This window comes from Oreochromis aureus, linkage group 10, assembly GCF_013358895.1.
Source record: "Oreochromis aureus strain Israel breed Guangdong linkage group 10, ZZ_aureus, whole genome shotgun sequence".
NCBI lineage: Eukaryota > Metazoa > Chordata > Actinopteri > Cichliformes > Cichlidae > Oreochromis > Oreochromis aureus.
The window spans coordinates 25,311,660-25,332,348 of NC_052951.1; positions in this window are offsets into that span (position 1 = coordinate 25,311,660).

Sequence of the window (20,689 nt, forward strand, 5' to 3'; positions counted from 1 at the left end):
CCTGCGATTCATTTTGTAAATACATCAGATAGAGGCTTTCTGACAACTACATGATGGCATATATCTATCTGAATGCAAAACCATGGCAACTACAAAAAGCTGAACTGCTCAGTGTGTTATCAGTTCTGCTCACCTCCATCTGCTGCGACCTTACACATCAGGGTAACAAAAATCATTTTGTCGCAGCATCTGTTTTAAAGCCTCGTGACTCAGTTGGCCCATTAAACTGACCGTATTGGTCAGCTAATCTTATAACGCTGGTGTCATAAAGGTTAAGCTGAAATCTACAGCCCTCTTTAAATTAGCTGCAGCCTCTTTATGTAGCTAAATGAGCTCAGAGTGCATTTTTAACAGCTACTTTCAGCACATGTCGAAGGTTGTTCAAGCAATCAATCAATTTCTTCCATTTCAACCTTCAACCAAGACCATCAGCAACAAACTTGGTGACAAGGTGACAACTGTTGGTGCAGCATGTCAACAGTTATGGAAGAAAATGACCATCAATCGGCCTCAGTCTGGAGCTCAAAGCAAAATCTTCCCTCAAGGGGTGAAGATGATCGTGAGAAAGGTGGTGGATGTGCCCAAAACTACACAGGAGAAGCTTAATTCTAAATTTAACAGCTCTAATTTATTGCTGTCATGATAGAAATAATAGAATGATAGAAATAAACAATGGCAACATCGAGTGCTCTGTTTTTGTTTTGTTTTTGTGTGCAGCATTAGCTCAGGTGAACTTTAACGCTCTCCATGTGATCCTGTCTTTCTTGAATTATAGATTAAAGCTCGAGCTGCACTGATGATGAGGTCATTCTGTCAGACAAAGGGAGCTAAGCCTTGACCTTTAACCCCGTCTTAGCCTAGAAGTCACATGCCTTTATATGCTAAGGTCTTCTGACAAACATTTCTTTGTCTGGTGATATCTGCATTTAAAAAAAGGAATTTATATTCATTTTGAAAATGTCAAAGTATGACTGGACCAAAAGAAGACAAAATTAATTTTGACTTTGCGTGTTTATTTAAAAGGGAAATCAGAGGCAATTAAACATAACCAATCGAACGCCTGGGTGGTCCAATAACCAGTGGAAGGAAGTGACGAGCAGCTACCGAAAAAGTTCAATTCAAGCAGTTAAGTCAAGCCACGGGGCCCAGAGTGAACAATGAACAAAAAGAAATCCCTCCCACATCCCCATAATGTTTTGATTCTGTCATCCCTTTTTCCTAGCAGTCTTTGCGTCAGGATATGGCCAAGTCAAGCAGCAAAGCCATACCACTGTGCTCAGTGACTTAAGTCTAAGCCCCATTCAGAACTCTCAGCCTGTGGTCATTATAGTGAAGGCTTCTGGGTCGTGTGTTGGAGGCTTCCTCTTTCTTTGCATCTATGTAATGGCCGAATTAAAGGGGGCCTAGTACGCTCATTTCCAGCTCCACGCTTTCATTCATGGACTCTGGCTTTCTGTCATATACTGTCCCTTGGTGCAGCATCTCAGTTCAATCCTCCATCATTTCAGATTCTCACCATTTAAGGCCACTACTTATCTTTTTGAGTTGTCATGACTTACCTGATTTCCATCCATCCAGCCATCCTCCATCCATCTCGCCAGCCAACCAACCAAAGCAGAGAAGCCGCGATGTCCCTCTCCTCTGAGACCTCTTTCAGCTCATCTGGGGGGACACGGAGGTATTCCAAGGACAGCCAAGAGATTTTCACTGTGTCCTGGGTCTCATTCTTTTAATCACTAACCAGAGCATGTGAGAGCAGCAGTAGACTGAGTAGTAAACTATTCAGCTCTCCCACATTGCCATGAATGACGCCAATACAAGGTGGAGGTCACCAAATGATGAAAGCCAAGAGAACCACTTTGTCCACAAAAAACAAAGATGAGATCCTGAAGACATCAAAGTGCAGATGCTCCACTGCCTAAAAACTCTCTCCATAAAAATTATAAACAGAATCGGTGACAAACACCCAGTGGGGATGAGTCAGACTTTTTGCCAGCTTATCTGTTAGGGTATGACAAATACTCAATGTGTAAGTCACGGTTCTCAAGACATGCCAGTGTTCTGAACTTACCACTAATTTTAGGCAGATGTATTTGGTCAAGTACATAAAATGAACAAATAGTGAGGAAGACACTTTTTCAGTCTGGATGGAAACATTTGTTTTAATGTTTTGTTTCTCAGTACTTATAATTCTGCCTTTTGAATTGCTGTAAGCTCAAGACTTTCAGTTACAGTGCCACATCTTTGGGTCTCAATAGGAACTGTGACCTCTCCAAAGAAGAAGAAGCTTCGAGCAGAGGCCGGATGGATGGGAAAATCGGGACCATGTCAAACTAAAATGCTATTAAGGGGAAACACATTATTGTTCTGTTCAACTTTGGGGTTAGACCTCCAAGGAATAACTTGCACAAAAGTTCTGTACTCTTACTGTTTTTTGACATGGAGACCTTCCAGCTGCTATATGTTGATTTGGGCCTCCAAATAGCTTCGAGGGACATGTGACCCTAGGTTCAAAGTTCAATGTTCAGACAGGCCAGACTCACCTTTTCCACCCTGATGCTGAGGACAAAGCTCACATTGAGAATCGAAGAGCGCCTTTTCAGGATATAGTGATTTTCTGTTGGGGCAATTCACCTTCAGCTTAAAAAAACATCGCTACAGAAAAATAGGACTATATGCAATCCTGAAAAACACTAAGTACAAATTCACCCCAAGGTCAGACTGTGCAATGCTGAGAAAAACTGCAAAGAGACCTAAATACTACATCTCAGACTCTACAGGCCTCAATTAGCGTGTTAAATGTTGAAGTTAATGACAGTACAATTAGACAAAGACTGAGCAAGTATGGCTTGGGTTGGCAGAAGAAATTCTCCGCTCTCTAAAAAGAACATAGCAGAGTGGTTTAGGTTTGCTAAGCTGCAGCTGAATAAACCATAAAACTTCTGGAACAATGTCCTTTGAAAAGACGATATTAAAGTGGACCAAGTGTTTAGAGAAAACCAGACATGACATATCAGCACAAACATCTCAAAGGAACTGTCAGCACAGTATTGGAGGGGTAATGGTTTGGGTTTGTTTTGCAACCACAGGATATGACCATGTTGCTGTCATTAAATCGACCATGAACTCCTCTGTATATCAAAGTATTGTCATTTAAAACTTAAATAGTATGCAGTATGTGAACATTGCCAATTGGAAGTACAGAACAATATCATCTAAGCCATAAGCAGATGTTGGAAGCTGATCAGAGGGATTGCAGCTGAATTTCACCTTCTGGCATGCCTGAACCAATGCTATGCTTGATTAATGGCAGTATATTTAATAAAATACTTTCTAAATTGCTTTCTAAAAAACCCCCCAAAACCTTAAAACATGCACCACCTGAATCACAGCACACCTTTAGTTCTTTTTTTAGAATGTGTAAAACACCCTCAGAAGAAAATCAAAATAATCAGAATGCAATACAATTTTTTTTTTTAAACAACAACAAGTCATCTTTTACAATGACTCATGCACTTTCTCTTCCGTTTACAATGGCTGCTTATATCCAGGCTGATGACTGTAGAGGTCCTGCCCAGGTCCTGACCTACAGACCTTCCACTCACAGCCTTCAAAACAACAGCTGGCATGGAGGAAGCATGGGAGATAAGGGAGGGCAGGACGGAAGGAGAGAGAGGGACTGTGAAGAAGTGAAGAAGAGATGTAGATAGGAGAGGAGGAAAGGTTCAGGCATGGAAACTGGGGAGGGGGGATTATGCAACTATGAATTGTGAAAGAGTGGATGACAGAGATTTTTCTGACCAGCTGAAGCGTTCCCCTATAGACATGTTTTAAAGACATACAATGCACATTCTTAAAGATCACATTTACTCAGTCTTCCTAATTCAAAGACTTTTATCCATTTTCTTCAGCTTATCTGAGGTCAGGTTCCGGGCTAAGGAGGGTATTCCAGACATCTGTCTCACTGCCAGCTCTCCTAGGGGAGGTATTCTCAGGCCAGATGAGATACATAATTGTTCCAGCAGCTTCTTGGTCTACTCCAAGGTCTCCTCCCAACTGGACATGCTGTAAAACCTCCAAAGAAAGGCACCCTGGAGATTTCCAAGTCATATACATGAACCAGCTATACTGGCTGCTTTCAAAACAAAGAAATAGCAACTCTACTACAAGCTTCCCATGAATATCCGAGCTCTTCACGGTATATGATCCATGTGTTTGCTACATCATACCATCGGTTCTACACATGATCCTGACATTGCTTATGACGGCAACTTTCTGTTTCACACTTGGATGCAGAATGCACCCACTGTGTGCTCAGGATCACATTTCCACAGAGCTCGTGTCATTCCCAAAATCCAGAGAAACAGTTCAGGCATCCTCATCGACAGACAAGCCTGAGTGTTGACAGTATTCAAGATGCTCGATGTGCTGAGAATATAAATACTCATGGATCCTGAAACAGTAAATAGGTTCTTACTTATTGACTTTGAATCAGCTGCATTGAGTTTGTTGAGTGAAAAAATATAAATAGACATATTCTGATGTAATTTCAATATTCTTCGTCTCCACAGGACAAATTCTACTGTTGTTTACTTCCTCTGAACAACTGCTTTAGCTTTACCCTCAATAGATAAAAGCCTTGAATTAGTCATGGAATTTACTACTTATATTTATAGTAATCCCAAGATATTAAAGCCTTTCCATTTGGCAACTTTGTGAGCTTTCCTATTGGAACACTGTGAAGCTAACAGATCAGGTTGCACAGAAGATATTTTTGAATCTGACAGGTTAATTGTCACAAAAAATTGCTATCTCTCTCTCTTTTTTTAATTGGTTGCATATTTGTCTAAGACTTCAGAAAGTTGCATTTCCTAAATTAAAATCAGGAGTGCTGCCAATGCACGCTCCAAGGGCAACACTGAAACCCATGCAGGTTCAAGACTTCCACACACCCCCACACACACTCACAAACAGACCAAACTCTCAGCTTAGCCCAGCTTAAAGATGTTTTCAGCTGTTGCTGCATGCTGTATAAGTGCCTCTTTGTTCCCTAAGAGTTTTGAGCTTTTCGTCCTTCCCCTTTTCCTCCCCTATTACCTCCCTCTACCATCTCTCTATCTCCATTTTTAACAACCCCCGTCTCCGCCCTAACCAGTGTACCTAACTTTCCAAACACCACCCCCCTGCTTGATGATGTCGAAATGGAACTTTTTTTAGATTGAAAATGTATTAACTCGAAAATTTCCACACCAAATGCTAAAGTTGCAAAATGAAAAATATCTGTGTTTATGATACAAGCACAAATGAATCCTCTGTTACTTGTCACTAAAAGTTAAATGAAATCTCCTATCCGTTTATTTTTTTTTACTTATCTAATTCATGGTTGCAGGGAGGCTAGTGCCTACCTTAGCTGCCATAGGATGAGAACAGCTCTATAGGTCAGCGGTCCCCGTTTGGTACTGGGTTGTGAGAGTTGAGGCTCGGGTGTGAAATTTATGGTTTTCAGGGGTTTTATCGTTTTTTATCGTTATTTTTTTCATTGTTTTTAGCGTTAACTTGGTTTCCCTGGGTCTTTTCCCGTGTGTTCTGAATAAATCTACTTTTTTTTTATACCGGTACTGGTTTTATTTTGTTGTATTTATCCGTGACACCTTAAAGGCTGGTCCGTGAAAATATTGTCGGACATAAACCGGTCTGTGGCTCAAAAAAGGTTGGGGACCGCTGCTATAGGCTATTAGCTACATATCATCTATCCACTGCATCAGCAGTGAATGCTGCATCCCATGAATTCCCTTCGCTGCAAGAGTGGACGACTGAAGGTAGAAAAACAGTAGCAATCCTTAGATCACTTGTTTGACTCCAGATTACTCAGATTACAAGTCAGGAACAAAACTGCAGCAATGTGGTGTAAGGTGCCAACAGCAAGGTCTTCAAGGCATAAATTCAATGGATAAACTTGATCATCATCCATCACTTCCTCCGGTGGCTGTTTCCTTTTTTTTTGTATGCAAATTTTGTCAGCAAAAAAAAAAGGATCAAAACTAGCTTTGGCTGTAGGTCTCGTTCCCAGTAATCCTAAGAATGGCTAAAAAAATATAGCTGTATCCAAACAAAGGCTAATTGTTTTCCCACAAAATGACTCTAAGACAGTAATGAAATTAGATGTTTTGGGTTATTCATTGTGGTCATAAGGTTTTGACCAACATAGCAACAATAAATAAACATACAGTTTGTTTGGCTTGGGTTATGTAAGGTCATGGTTAAAAGAAACAGCGATCGTCTATTGGTTTGAAATAGTAAATATCTCCCATGTTAAAATCCTGTGTTTTTCCAAACCCAGATATCCACTCCAACCTCCTCCCTTTATGAAGTTTTAGGGGCCTGGCTTACTTCTTTTGGTCTATGACCACTAGAGGGCGTTGCCACTTTAATGTAAAATTTTGGGCATCTGCTAGACGTCACTTAAAAAAAAGTTACGTTTTTTAAAGTAAGGTGCTTGCGAAAATGCATTGTGGATAATTTTTCACAAAATCATGGGGTGAAAATAATAGTCATCATCACGTTAGCGTACGATTAACCACAAGCTAAAATGGTTTACCACGTATCGATAACTTATTTCACAGAAAGTGAATCAGACATATATGTAGGGTGCTGTGCAAAAGTTTAGAACTACTCCCGATTTCTTTATATTTTGCTAAGAACATGGAAAATGCCTGGTTAAACTTCAGTGAACAGTAGATGGATCAGCTGAAGGGCCAGAACCATCTCTCTGGTTCTGTGTCAGGTCTTTGCGGGATTTTTTTTTCCGTATTTGTTGAGGACATGGCTTTCATATACAGAACATACATCTTGCTGTGATATTCCAAGATTGTGGCTAATACTAGCTCTTTGGGAATCCCCATCCTGGTGAAAAGCAGTTTGTACCTATCAAACGAGCAATCTTTGTCATTTTTCATAGATTCAGCTAAAGAAATTGCAACAGATCTTTCATTTTTGCAACAGGCAAGTCCCTACATTTACAATTTAAAATGGTAAAACATATGTATTATTATTATGTATATATTTTTTAAAAGTACAAAATAAAAAAACAACAACGTGTTAAATAGTGTCCCAACATTTCAGAAATATAAGCACTATTTTAACGTAAGTCAGAATTTAGCCCTTCATCCTCCTAGTTTTAATTTGGAAAATTATCAAGCCACACTTCCTTATAAATGTGAATATGAATACTTTCTGTGAGGCGGCGTGCCAGCAGTCATATGTAAAGAAACCTCTGGCGTACTCACACATTGGAACAACTCCAAATCCTTTGTATAGCTGTCCATCTTTCACTCCAAGCCTCCACCGCAGCCTGAGCCAAGTAGGAGGTTTGAGGCTGTGCAATCAGATCCTTGGATCCCTCCTGGCGTTTGTTCGCCAGGCTTGTTTTCACTGTCAACACACCACTTGAGAGAATTAAGGGAAGCCAAGTACCTGGAGCTCAGGAGGTAATAAAACAGTCGAAGCACAATTAAACTTTCAGAAACAAGTTTGGTCAAGATTTCATTCCAATTTGCAAAACAGACATTCAGTTATAAAGGATGAATGTGTGCACTTATAAAGCTATCTGATTAAAAACAGTTATTTTTCAAGCTCATTAACTTTCCTAGAATGTGATTAGTTGGTTTAATGTCTGTAATGAAGGGCCTCTGTTGCAGAGAGGTCTTATTCATTATGCATTTTGGTTATGATTAAATGTTTGGCATTTTTTTTCTCATCTTGCTTTCCTAAAGTCTTTTATTCTTTTACAGATACACACCAACTTTTGCAAGTCATGCAGGTTAATGTACCATTGATTTATTTGCTGACATCCGTCCGAGAGCCAAAGTGATGCCTTAAATTTTGCAATGTTCCATCAAATTCTCACATGTCAGAGTCAAAAACAAACATGTCATAGTTAGTTTGTGTAGGCACTGTGTTGTAGGGCTTATTTAACTCAATCCCTCCTGAGTGATATTTTTCATTCGATGTTAAACCTCACACTGCGACTTTCACAGTCCTGTTAGATTCCTGAAAGGCTGAGTGTATCTGGGTGGGATCAGTTTACACCACCCGAAGATTTACCATGAATGACGGTTTTGTGTATGCAACTGTGTGTGGATGTGTGTTTGTCTGCATGCAAAAAGAGCTAAGGGCCACATAGAGAATATATAACTTGTGAAAAAAGGTCAAATTTAATTTCATATGTTTAGATTAGAATGATATTTTCATTATGCAGGATACAGGAAACAGTCAAAGTTTTAACCATTAACAAGTTTAAATAGGAACAAAATCTACACATCTACATTACCAGATGGTTTTCAGTATATTAAATAAAAAAACACAACTATTAAGAGCTGTTTATCATGTGACCAATTTGGATTTTTGTAAATATTCTGAGGGGAGATTTTGGTACCTGGTTGAAATTGCATTTAAGTCCTCATTATTAGATGACAAATAAAGCAGATAAAAGCTGATTGTAAAAATGTTAGAAGTGACCAAATAAAAAATCTGGTACATTCTTTAAAATGCACTGCCCAACTCAGCAACCTAAAAGACTCAAAAGGCTTAAAAGACTACTGAAGGCATATGACCAAAGTGGATGATTACAGAATTGTTTCCATGGTCAAAAAAACCGCTTTCTAAACATCCTGTCAAATCAAGAATGCTCTAATGTCTAAAGAAGAAAATTGCTGTAATTCCTAAATAGTTCATGTGAAAATTTTGTTAAAGCCCTTTGATTAAAGCTGATTACATTTCAACCACATCTCGATTGTTTGATTTAAAACATATTGTGGTGTACAGAGGCAAAATGACAAAACAACATGTCACTGTGCAAAACCTTATTAACCTAACTGTATGTTTATTTTTGTTGTAAAGGCTAGCATTTTAGTTTGTGGGAATTTGTGGGAAGCTTCATGTGGTCAATAGATGAACTGCACAGTTTTTCTTTTCAAGCCACAAGGCTTCCACTTGTTTTTTTTTAGTGCTGTCAATAGTTAAAAAAATTAACTAATTAATTGCACAATTTTCTGTAATTAATCGCAATTAACCGCAATTACTTGATCAATAGCCTGGTTGCAATTGGATTTTTTTAATTTCGTATTTAAGCTTGTAACTGACATTTATGCAATATAATGAAGTAAATGCAGAATAAACACAAAGAATGTATGCTTAAATAGTTTTCTTCAGTCTTTTAGCACAGGTTCTCTCCTGTGAAATACAACTTTTTAAAAAACCTATATAGTAATAGGTACGTATACACTAATATATAATATATATTAGTGCTGTCAGACAATTAAAATGTTTAATCAGATTCATGACAGGGTTACTGTGGATTAATTTTGATTAATCACGATTAAATATCATTCATTTTTAATCTATATTAATCGCATTTCATTTTGCATGAGCAAACAGACTCGAGAAAAAAGGGAAAATATACGCACTTAATATGTTTATTGAACATCTTGAACATTCATGTTAACAAAAAACTCTGTAAACATGTATCCACTCTCTATCACTCTTGGGGAGGCACTTCAAGTCCTTGAAATGAGGAACCAAAGCTATGTAAAGCGCATGTTCTCAACGATATTAATAGGTCTGCAGTTTGTTGCAATCCACTTGGCAATTGTGTCAATATGTCCGAGGTAGACTTACTGAGTCCCCGATGCTCCGTGAGTGGTTTGTCGAAAGGTGGGTGACGCGTTAGCCAAACTCCTATCAGGATCCCCGACTAACGTATGCTTCATGTCAATGTGATATTTTAAGCTGGAAGTGCTTCAGTGAAAAGAAAATTCCTTCCTGCACAATGTGCATAATACTTTATGTTGGTCAACTGTTCAGTCTTGTTATTTTTTTAATACTCAAATTTCCCATCAAGAGGGCCAATGTGCGTTTATCATCTTTCATATTGATTTGATTGGTTCAGCTGCCCGTCACTACCACTCTACTTGGAGAAACTGCCCGAAATGCGTTGACGGAAAAATTTCAGGGATTTTGAGTCATTCTGCACTCCAGATGCATTAATTGCATGAAAATTTTAATCGCGTTGACCGTGATGGCGGATTAATTTGCGATAACGCGTTAAATTTGACAGCACTATTTTTTTTTGTTTTTAAAGTAAAACATATACTCATCCTACTGTCTCTATGGAAACTCACCAAAGCTGTCACTGTAATATCTGCTTCACTTCTGCATGGCATGTGACTATTTAGATAGATTAGACAGTATTTAGTGTGGAAATTGTGCATTGTTATTGTTTTTTGGTATAGATTTACTGTAGATACTCATTTTAAACAAGGCCAAAATTGAACATATTGAGTTCAGGCTATCTAGAAATATCTTCAGTAAAAGGTAAAATTTCAGACAGCTCTAAATCTGGTTTCTGGTAGTTTTTTCTACTCTTGGGTTTGGTTTACAAAAACTGGCAGAGGTTTCTTTATATGGTCATTATAGACACAGCTATAACTGTGGGGCCACCTGCTCCTTCTGATTAAAGTGTCTCCACAGCTATCCATAAGTGTGGTCCGCAGATTTTTAGAGGTTGCTAAAAAAAAGCTAGCTAGCCAAACAACGTATTGGGGATTTGTGAAGAAAAGGTTAAAACTGGTTTCCTAAAGACGACAGCACAAAACACAAACAACAGTAGATCAAATTTCTTTCTGTTCTAAAGTGTTTGTTTGTTCATGCAGCTTATAGAGAACTTTTTTTGTTGAAAGCCCAATATAAGGCTGTATTTTTGGCTAGGCTAATGCTAAAAGATAAAGCTCAGTCAGAAACGCATGTGTTTTAGATTGCTCCAATTCTTTTTGCCTAGTATTAAAAATGGGACCAAATAACTTTTGAGCAGAGTTTCAGTGAAGAAAGTTAGCTCATACAGTATTTTTGCATGTAGTTATTGCTAAGAGCAGGCAAATGAGGCTATATTAGCTTCCTTAATGATTGCATTTTATGCGACTAAACTTGTAAACAGTCTATATCACTAATAGAACCTTGACTGAGGTGTAAATGGTGTAATGACTGCAATTTGTGCTTCCCTGTATGAATTTTGATTTGATGACGAGACAAAATAGTCATTTAGCAGGTTTACACTTTACATGATTGGAGGCGCTAGATTAGCTTTTAGCAACAAGTCATTGAACAGACTTACTCTAAACTTACTCTAGTGCAGTTTTTTTTTAAGTACAAACTCATAATCTTTGTAGCCCTGTGATTATTCAGTTAAACAACTTGGCTAAGCAGGCATTTTTCTTCCTGAAGAACACCATCAGGAAAAGCTAGAGTGTAAACTCTGGCTGCTCTCCAGCTTTCTATTTTGCTCCACATCTGTCAGTCCATCATTCACTCATTGCACTCACTTTCTCCATGGTTTCCTGTCTCACTCTCTCTTCAAATCATTATCGCTGTTTGTGTTCACTGCGGTTCTTGGATGGCATGAAAACATCCAAACATGCACGCATGCATTGCATACATTCCACATTTAACCTTTACGAGGCAAATTAAAGTGTGTTTCTAAGTTTGCAGGAAATGAGCAACAAGTGTTGTTGGGGAGTAAATGAGAGGGTGAAATATGAAGCCAAGTAGGTCTGAATTTATAATCTTTAAAGATGGCAGGAGACAGGGAGGGAAGTGAAGCTTTTCTAATGAAGAAAAAGCTGTGACACCAGTGGCACTACCCCACAGAAATAGAAAACAATACAACATATAAAAATTAAGAAATAATCATGTGCTTCTGCTTTATATTATGCCCGTGTTGATACCAAATAATTAACACTAACAACTTTAGCTTAAGTTTGGCTTAGCTGGTAACATTTCCATTCTTTTCAAAAGGCATTTTAGTCTTATAACTTTGTGGAATGATAATAGAAAAACACTGCATGTCTGTAACTAGATATATAGTGTATGTAATGCTCTATGCCAAGGATGCCAAATTCATTTTACATTGTGGGCCGCATACAGCTCAGTTTAATCTTGAGTGTGCCAAACCAGTGAGACTCCCCCTTCTACCAGTTTAAAGATGTTTACATGCACTTTTCATCACTAAGTTTTCTTAATATTTGAAAAGTTCAAAGTCAGTGGTAATAAAGAAATCAAAAACCTGTCTTTTTCTTTCTGTGCACTCAGCTATTTTCAGCTGGTGTGCAAGAGGGGGAAAATGATGGCGTGGTCTACAGCTTTTGAGGAGTGACATTGAGGACATTGTTTTTATTTTTAATGCACAATAGGACAAGAGTTTGAAGGTGAAATGGAAACTACATCTAGGACAGAAACAACTTTGGTTCTTTGCAAGCATCTGCACAGACAGCATGCTAACACAAAGCTAGCCAAGGACCCAGAATCCATGCTGACCCCAGTCAAGCAGCCAGATCGTGACCTTCAACAGGTAACAAAGGCTGTAGTCAGGCTACTGCCTCAGTTCATGTTTTTAAAACAGATCACAAATCACTGTCTCTTTAGACTGGTTTTCAACTTTGCTTTATGTTCGTATGTAAAAACTAAAAGAAATGTTGTATGTGTCCTCATTAGGATAGGAATTTGTGGGGCTGAGGCCTCAGATTTACATTGTTAAGTGGTAATTATGTGACAAAAAAGTAACAAGGAGCAGTGTAATAAAATGCTTGCTCTGGCGAGGAATTAAGTAATGTACTGCATTCATTTCAAGAGAAACAACAAGTAATGTGTAATATATTAAAAAAACAAAAAACAATCCCAACACTGGGAGCAGTAAGGGTATAATTAGTTTTTCATGGGATTGAACTGTTTGCATCTGTTCATAAATTCTAGTTTTGCATATAGGATTAGAATTTATGTTTCCTTTTTAAAACAAAGCCTTATGAAAGCATGCTTGTGAGCTCCGAAAAAGCCTGTTAATAAACAAAAAAAAGAATCTGTTAAATAGGTGTTAAAAAAGATGTGGAGAGTCTGTGAAAACACTTGACTATGAATACAACAACTGAGATGTGGAGCAAGAGAGATCCTGAGCTCCAGTTTCAACGTGGCACTTTTTTTTTAGGTATTTTTTTATTGTATAACATTTCTACAGAACATATTATATAACAATATAATAAATTATTTTAACAACAGCAGTTCTCAGAGAAATGATCATAAAGATGATCAGTTACATGTACTCATTATATTCTATGTACTCTCTATGTTGGTACCACACCCGCTTCTTTGAAATGTGTTATGTCCTCGTGTTTTCCCCCCACCTCAAGTCATTAATATCTAAACTCTGACATGCTAACAAAGAGCCTCTCTTGGGTCAGTTGGTGTCATCCGAAAACTTGCCCAAGAAAGTGATGCTTCAAAACCTACATTAGTCAGTGAGTCATGACCCTGGGGGATGCTGGGTAAACCATAAGTGCTGACAAACACAAACTGAGCGTGAATGTCAGAAGCGAGAAAGTTTATTCATTACAGAAATATCTGGGAAATGGGAGGGAATGGGGGGGGATCTGACCACTGAGTACATTCAGCGGTTAGGCAGAGACACTGGATATTTGTTCTGATGAGAGAGCAGAGGCAAAGCCAGAGAAGACACCAAGGCCTGCTGCATTAAATTTATAATTAACAGCAGAGGGAAAGATGTATACACATAAATAACACAAAGATTTTGCATGTTGCACTTAAAATGCCTTCAAAATTTGACATGAAAAGTGCACAAAGATGGAAATGAAATACCAAAAATTCGACTAAACAGCAATGCTGCATCGTGACTCTAGCATAGTAGTAAAAAAATAACATTTTAATGAAACTTTCTAAAATCAATGCCCCAAACAATCATTAACTGACTTGCACTACAAATAGTTGAACTATTAACCAGTGTGCACCTTCTCAAGGCTTAACTTTTCACCCCTTAATGCCTTCTTGGGATAATCCTTGTTTCTCTTTTCTAAACTGAGTGGTTTCTGTCATATTTCAGATCTGCTTGTAGAACAAATTGGCCGATTGTGCATCTGAAGTTATAGAGGTGATTGCTGCCTTTAGAGCTTGCTCGGTATATCTTCAGAAAAATCTTAAACCTATTCAAATTGTTGTCAGACTGCATCTTTATTAGTATATACTGAGGTGTCAAACTCATCATTAAGCACATGGGGGGGACAAAGACATCAAATGTCATCTTTCTGGAGGAGAGAGTTAAAGAAGAGGTCTCGGTTTTTCAGAGAGATAATGGCCCTACTTGAAGGAGATATGAAGTCACAAGGTTGTCAGCCAGGATTGACAGATTGTGCCACATTTGGGAACGTCAAAGCATGATATGCATGTAACAATGGTAACCAGAGAGCATGTGAGACGTTTACTGCAATTGGAGAGAATTTTGCTGTTTAATGTGTGCATTTAATGCACAGTTTGAATTTCTCCTAAACCTAACTTCATAGTTTCAGTGCCTAAACCTGCAGATTTTTGTTCTTTTATGGGTTCAGACCCTCACCTCTGGCCACGAGCTCCGGGTGAGTGATTGAAAGAATGAGATCAAAATACAAATGAGATTCCTCTAAAGGGTGTCTGGCCTCTTCTCCTTCACACTGGAGGAAGTTGAGGTGGTTTGGGTATCTGACTAGGATCCCTCCTCAGGTTGTAGTGGGAATCTAAGTGCTGATGGATGGGTGGATGGATGGATGAATGGATGGATGGATATTAAAATATAATAAGATACGGTTCATAACCAAATGTAAGTACTTCACAGTTGTTGAATACTGCATGAGTTTCATTTGCTAATCATAGTCCCAACTAATACAGAATGTGGTACTGTTAGTGTAAAGTACAAGAGGCAAGTGGCCACCATATGAGCTTGCACCGTCCTTGGGTTTCACAGCCAGATTCACCTCTCTCTTCACCTTCAGTTTCATCAAGACGGCGAGGGGCAGCTCAAGGTTGCAAGACAGGAGTCACCAACCAATGAGTGACTTCACGTATTTTATACACACTCTGTGGGTCTCAGAGAAAGCCCCAGTAGCCAGAGTAAATGTCACCACCCACAGTGCCAAAAACAAGCAGAACAATTTAACACAGAACTCTGAGAATTCATAGATGTAATATTTTTATTTTGACTGCTGCATGTGCTGTGATACACATAATCTCATGATAATCCACAATGGTTTATAGTCACCAAGTCCAGAAGTCCCCTGGAAATTCCTGGAGCTGTTGAGGCAAACTTTTCTAAAGGACCCACGTGAGAAAAAGAATCCCTTACAGTGTCTTTTAGGAACTTCTCTGCATAAACATCATCCGTCACTGAATTTAGTGATCTGTCATCATTAGCCAGGACTAATCTGTAGCTTCCTGCTCACTGTTTTCACTCTGCAGTCAGTGTAAAGAAATGGCACAGAAAACACCTGCACGGGGATGAGGTCATGTGAATTTCTTATTAGCTGCCCATGGACGTGGTGGTCATAGCTTTGAATGGTATCCATGACAACAAGCGTCACAAGGGCCCCCCGTGAAGTAAGTGGCTGTGAACATAGAGGGTGGAGGGGTTGCACTTGTGGCTTTATTTTACTATTATTTTTTACATATGTAGGAAGATATGTTCTTATTAATCCAAATATAATAAAACATTATAAAAAACATTGCAAAAAAGCCACTTTAAATGTGGGTGCAAAGAAGAGTGCAGAACAGTGTATGGTTGTATTGTGTGTTTGTGTGGATCCCACCACCTCACCCTCAGTAATGTCTTTTGACGCGCAGTTTTGCCATAATTTGCCGATTAATGTGAGGCAGATGCACGTAATGCTTCTGTGTGCAGAGCTGGCCGGCCTCAGAGGAGCGGGAGTGCTCAGGCTATGAGATAATGCCAGACAGAGGCCAGCTTGGGACTAACACTATTGCCACTGCTGTTGTGTGTGTGCGTGTGTGTGGCTGTGTGTGTCTGTGTATGTGTACACAGTCTCACTAAACCCCACCAGCGGATGTTTTACATCCCCCTTTCCGCTCAATTACCGTCTCTCAAGGTCACAGATATCTGTCCAAGATAACTTTGCGTGTTTTCTCGGCCAACTGCGGCCACAACTTTTTATACACTTTGTTTTGCATCTTTGCATTTCAACTAAAATGTGAGTCACAGGAGACTATTTGTTTCCTCCCATAAAGGGCCATAATGAGCACCTCTTCTTTATAATGACTGGGTCTGAACCCTAATGCAGGTCATAAACATTACTGCGGTGCTCTTGGCTGCAAACTCTGGTCCTTATTGTTTCTTGGCTCTCTCTTTGTCCTCCTCACCCCGTGATTTTTATTAGATTCACAGTCCTTCAGAGTTTTCCTCGAGCTGTTTGTCCTATTTGTTTGTTCATGATCACTTAATGGATTTAATGAGGGTGTGCGGTAGATTGAGAGAGATTGCATTTGATAGCAATTGTTTAGACTGTTAATCAAGTGATTAAAAGTCTCTCTTTTTCCATGTGTGTGTGTGTGTGAATGAAAGAGAGAGTGAGCACATTCCACTCAGGGACTCGTCCGGCCTCTCCGGATCTCAGCGCAGCGCGTCGCTCTAATCCTGCCTTCCTGTTTTCCTGCAGGAGTAGTGAGGCGGAGAGGAAGACCAGATCTGATAATTAGCCTGATAACAGTCACAGTCAGTTTACCTGAGAGAGAGCGATTAAGGAGAAAGAACAGAGCAGGGTTCAAGTCACACTATGTTTCATTTTCACTTTTATTAATGCTACTGAGAAAGTGCTCCGTTTCACCAGAAATTACAACATATGGATTCATTTAATTGAACCAAGTCAATCTGAAAAATAGTGTGTCCTGCTTGAGTTGGAGTGGATTATGGTCTCCTTGTGCCTTGTTATAGATCTTGACTTTTTGTACACCATAAACACAATCCGTAAGGAGCAAAGAGCTCTACAAATGGGATGTTTGTTTTGAGAGTGTTGATGGAGAAGTATAGAGAAGGTCAGAACAAGCTGCACTGTCTTCCTGAATCTGGAGGAAGCAATGATAAGGTGCCAAGAGAGGAACTGTGGTACTGCATGAGGAAGGAGCGTGCAGGGGATAGTGGATAGATTGGACAAAAGATGTTGAATATGGAGCTGGAAAAAGAGAAAGACCAGAGAGAAGAGTCACAGATGTAGTGAAGGAGGGCATGCAGGTTGGTGTGTGTCATGGTCCTGGGTTGTGCAACCCAGTGTTTTGAGTTTGATTGTATTTTGTTATTCATTTATGTTCTAGTTTCATTTTAGCTTATCTCTAATCTCTAATTTCTATTTTGCCTAGGTTGCTGTTATAGTTCATTGTTCATTAGATTCCCTTGTGTCTTCACCCCTGTGTTTAAGTCTCCCTCGCCCTTCATGTGTTTCATGTCTACGTGTCTTATGTTATCTAGCTTGTGTTGTCATGTCTGCATCTCGTCATGTTTCCTGTTTTATTTTGGAAGTCTTGTTTCTATGTTTATCGTGCTTAGTGTCTCTTTTCCCTGTGGCGTCACGATGTTCATTTTTGTCAGCTGTTTCCCCGTGCGTTTCGACTTCCTGTGTGTTTTCATTCTGTCTTTGTCAGGTCTAGTTTTGCCTTCTTGTAATCAGCCATAATAAAGGCTCGTTTTCCGTTTGAAACTTAAGTCGAGCTCCGCCTCCCTTTGTGTCTGTGTTTGGGTCCACAATTCACAGCTCGCACAGTCTGCTCATGCAGATTGTAACTGTGTGACAGAGGAGGATTCAAAGGATAGGATGAGATGGAGGCAGATGATCTCCTAAAGGGAGCAGCCAAAGAAGAAAAAGAATTACAAACGTTACTGAAACTTAATTAGGTAAATTTGCCTAAATCTACTATGGTCAGCTAATCTGATAAGTAATATGGACCATAATAAACCCCATTAACTACTCCTGGTCTGTCTCATTGACTTTTGGGTAAGACTGGTCAGTGCTGTATATGAGTATGTGTGAATGGAGCACTTTGACTGATCAGTAAAACTAGAAAAGCACAACATAGACTACCAGTCAAAAGTTTGAACATACCTTCTCATTTAACGTCTTTTCTTTATTTTTAATACCTTCTTCATTGTAGATACTGAAGACATCAAATATATGAAGCAAGATATATCGAATTATGTAGCAAAGAAAAAAAATATAAATATCACTAAATATGTCTTTACATTATTTTAGATTGCCTTCTCTCAATGAGCTTCATGATGTACTCACCTGAAATGGCACCAATCAGCTAAGTAAAGAGAAACAACAGTCTATCATTACTTTGCGAACTGAAGGTCAATCAGTCCGGAAAATTGCTAAAAATCTCAATGTGTCCCCAAGTGTAGTCGCAAGACTGTCAAGCGCTACGATGAAACTGGCTCAATGAGGACCGCTTGAGGAAAGAAAGATCAAGAGTCACCTCTGCTGCTGAGGATAAATTTATCTGAGTCACCAGCCTTGGAAACCACAAGTTAACAGCACCTCAGATTAGAGCCCAGATAAATGCCACACAGAGTTCCAGTGGCAGACACGTGTCTACATAAACTGTTCAGAGGAGACTGCACGAATCAAGACTTTATGGTCAAATAGCTGCTAAGAAATCACTACTAAGGAAAAGCAGTAAGACCAGTAAAGCTGTGTTTTGGTCTGATGATCCCAAATTGAAAGATTGCAGAAAAGGTAAATGCATGGTCTCTACATGCATGTTTCCCACCGTGAAGCATAGAGGAGGTGTGATGGTGTGGGGGTGCTTTGCTGGTGACACTGTTGGGAATTTATTCAAAATTGAAGGCACACTGAACCAGCATGGCTACCACAGTTCCTTCAGCATCATGCCAGCCCATCCAATTTGCATTTAGTTGGACCATCATTTATTTTTCAACAGGACAATGACCCCAAACACACCTCCAGGCTGTGCAAGGGCTATTTGATCAAGAAGGAGAGTGATGGAGTGCTGCGCCAGCTGGCTGGGCCTCCACAGTCACCTGATCAAAACCCAATGGAGATGGTTTGGGATGAGATGGACCGTGGAGTGAAAGCAAAAGGGCCAACAAGTGCTCAGCCTCTCTAGGAACTCCTTCAAGACTGTTGGAAAACCATTTCAGGTGACGGCCTCATGAGGCTCATGGAGAGAATGCCAAGTCTGCAAAGCAGTAATCAAAGCGAAGGGTGGCTGTTTTGAAGAATCTAAAATATAACATGTTACACTTTCACATCATTACACCACCACTAGCCTAAACCACTGACACAAGGCAGGAAGGATTCATGCTTTCATGTTCTTTACTCCAAAGTCTTTGTTAGCTCACAGGAACGGTACCCCATGTGGTCTTCTGACCACTTCAGCAGGTTGTCTTGGCCATGTCTACATCATTGAATGCATTGAGTTGCTGACATGTGACTGGCTGATTGCATTAACAAGCATGTGCCACAGGTTTACATAATAAAGTGGCCGGTGAGTGTTAACTGCCTGTTTATCAAGGCTATTATGTGCTTATTACCTTACTTGTGTTTGCTATGCACAGGATTTAAATGAAGGGGTTTTTGAGAGTCACAGTTGTCTTTAAGCACAATGCTGACGCTGAAGCTACAGATTATTCTTTGTTGAATCTTTTAAAAACATAAGCATGTGAAAATCTTCATCTGTTGAGGAAGACAATCCATAATTGAGGGGAAAACTCTGACATAGGAATTTCAGTCAGGAAAAAAAATGACACTAAGGCTTGCGTGAACAAATGTGTAAGTCTGCGGAGACGTAACCCAAGAGCACTGTGTAATTTTTAGACTGAAAGCCACTTAATGTTGAATTACTGATGCTGTATTTCCTGCCTTGAATTACAGAAAATATTTTGGCACATTGTAATCTACCTCTAAACTTTATTGACTGAATTATAGTGAATTAGGAAAGGGTGAAAGGGATACCAGACGTCAATATTCAGTTTCCTCAATCCCTCAAACATGCCTGTGAGTAACAGAGGTATGTATCCGGAGGTCAAGGTAACGTATTTATCGAATAAATTATTTTGACTTTGCGTGATCTGACTGACAAGCGATTCAGTTGAATCACAAAATAACCCTACAGCGGTTCTGGATTTCCTGCAAGCTGAAATATCTATCCACCACAAACTGCTCACCCGCTGTGCTTCCCATGTACACAGAGCCTGCTGCGGCTGAATCACTTCTTAGCGATGGATGAAAATGTTGCCAAGTTCATTCCTTTGTTTCCACTTTTGGCTGAAAGTGTGAAGTGTGGTCAACACTACTTGACACTGAAAACAACTGGACCAAAAATGATCAGTTCATGAAAGATCCACAAACACGAGAAGAGTGGTTAAACCCGCTGAGAGGCTCGATATAGATATGAAGGAGATGATTTACTGAACAGAGTGCTAATGAAAGTAAGTTTTTTTTATTTTTTTTTATTTTTTAGCAAGTTGCTGGAATAATATTACAAATATCTAGTGGATGCAAATGAAAGCTGGAAAGGATATTTGATACTGGTCACATTTTCAATGACTACAAAGTAGATTGCCAGCACAGCGTATAGCAGGAATCGTGTTACCTTTTCTTCTGGCACCACCAAAAAGTGACGCTTCTGAGTTCAACAGCTATCAGATTGATTTTAATGAAATTTGTTGTACAAATTCACATCCTCAAGAAGAGGAGATTCCGTCAAAATGTATTATGAAGTTCATCACCAAATTCCTGCAAATAGTGAGTAAATCTTATCTAAGACAGTTAAGTAAGATACTAAACCCCAGCTGCCA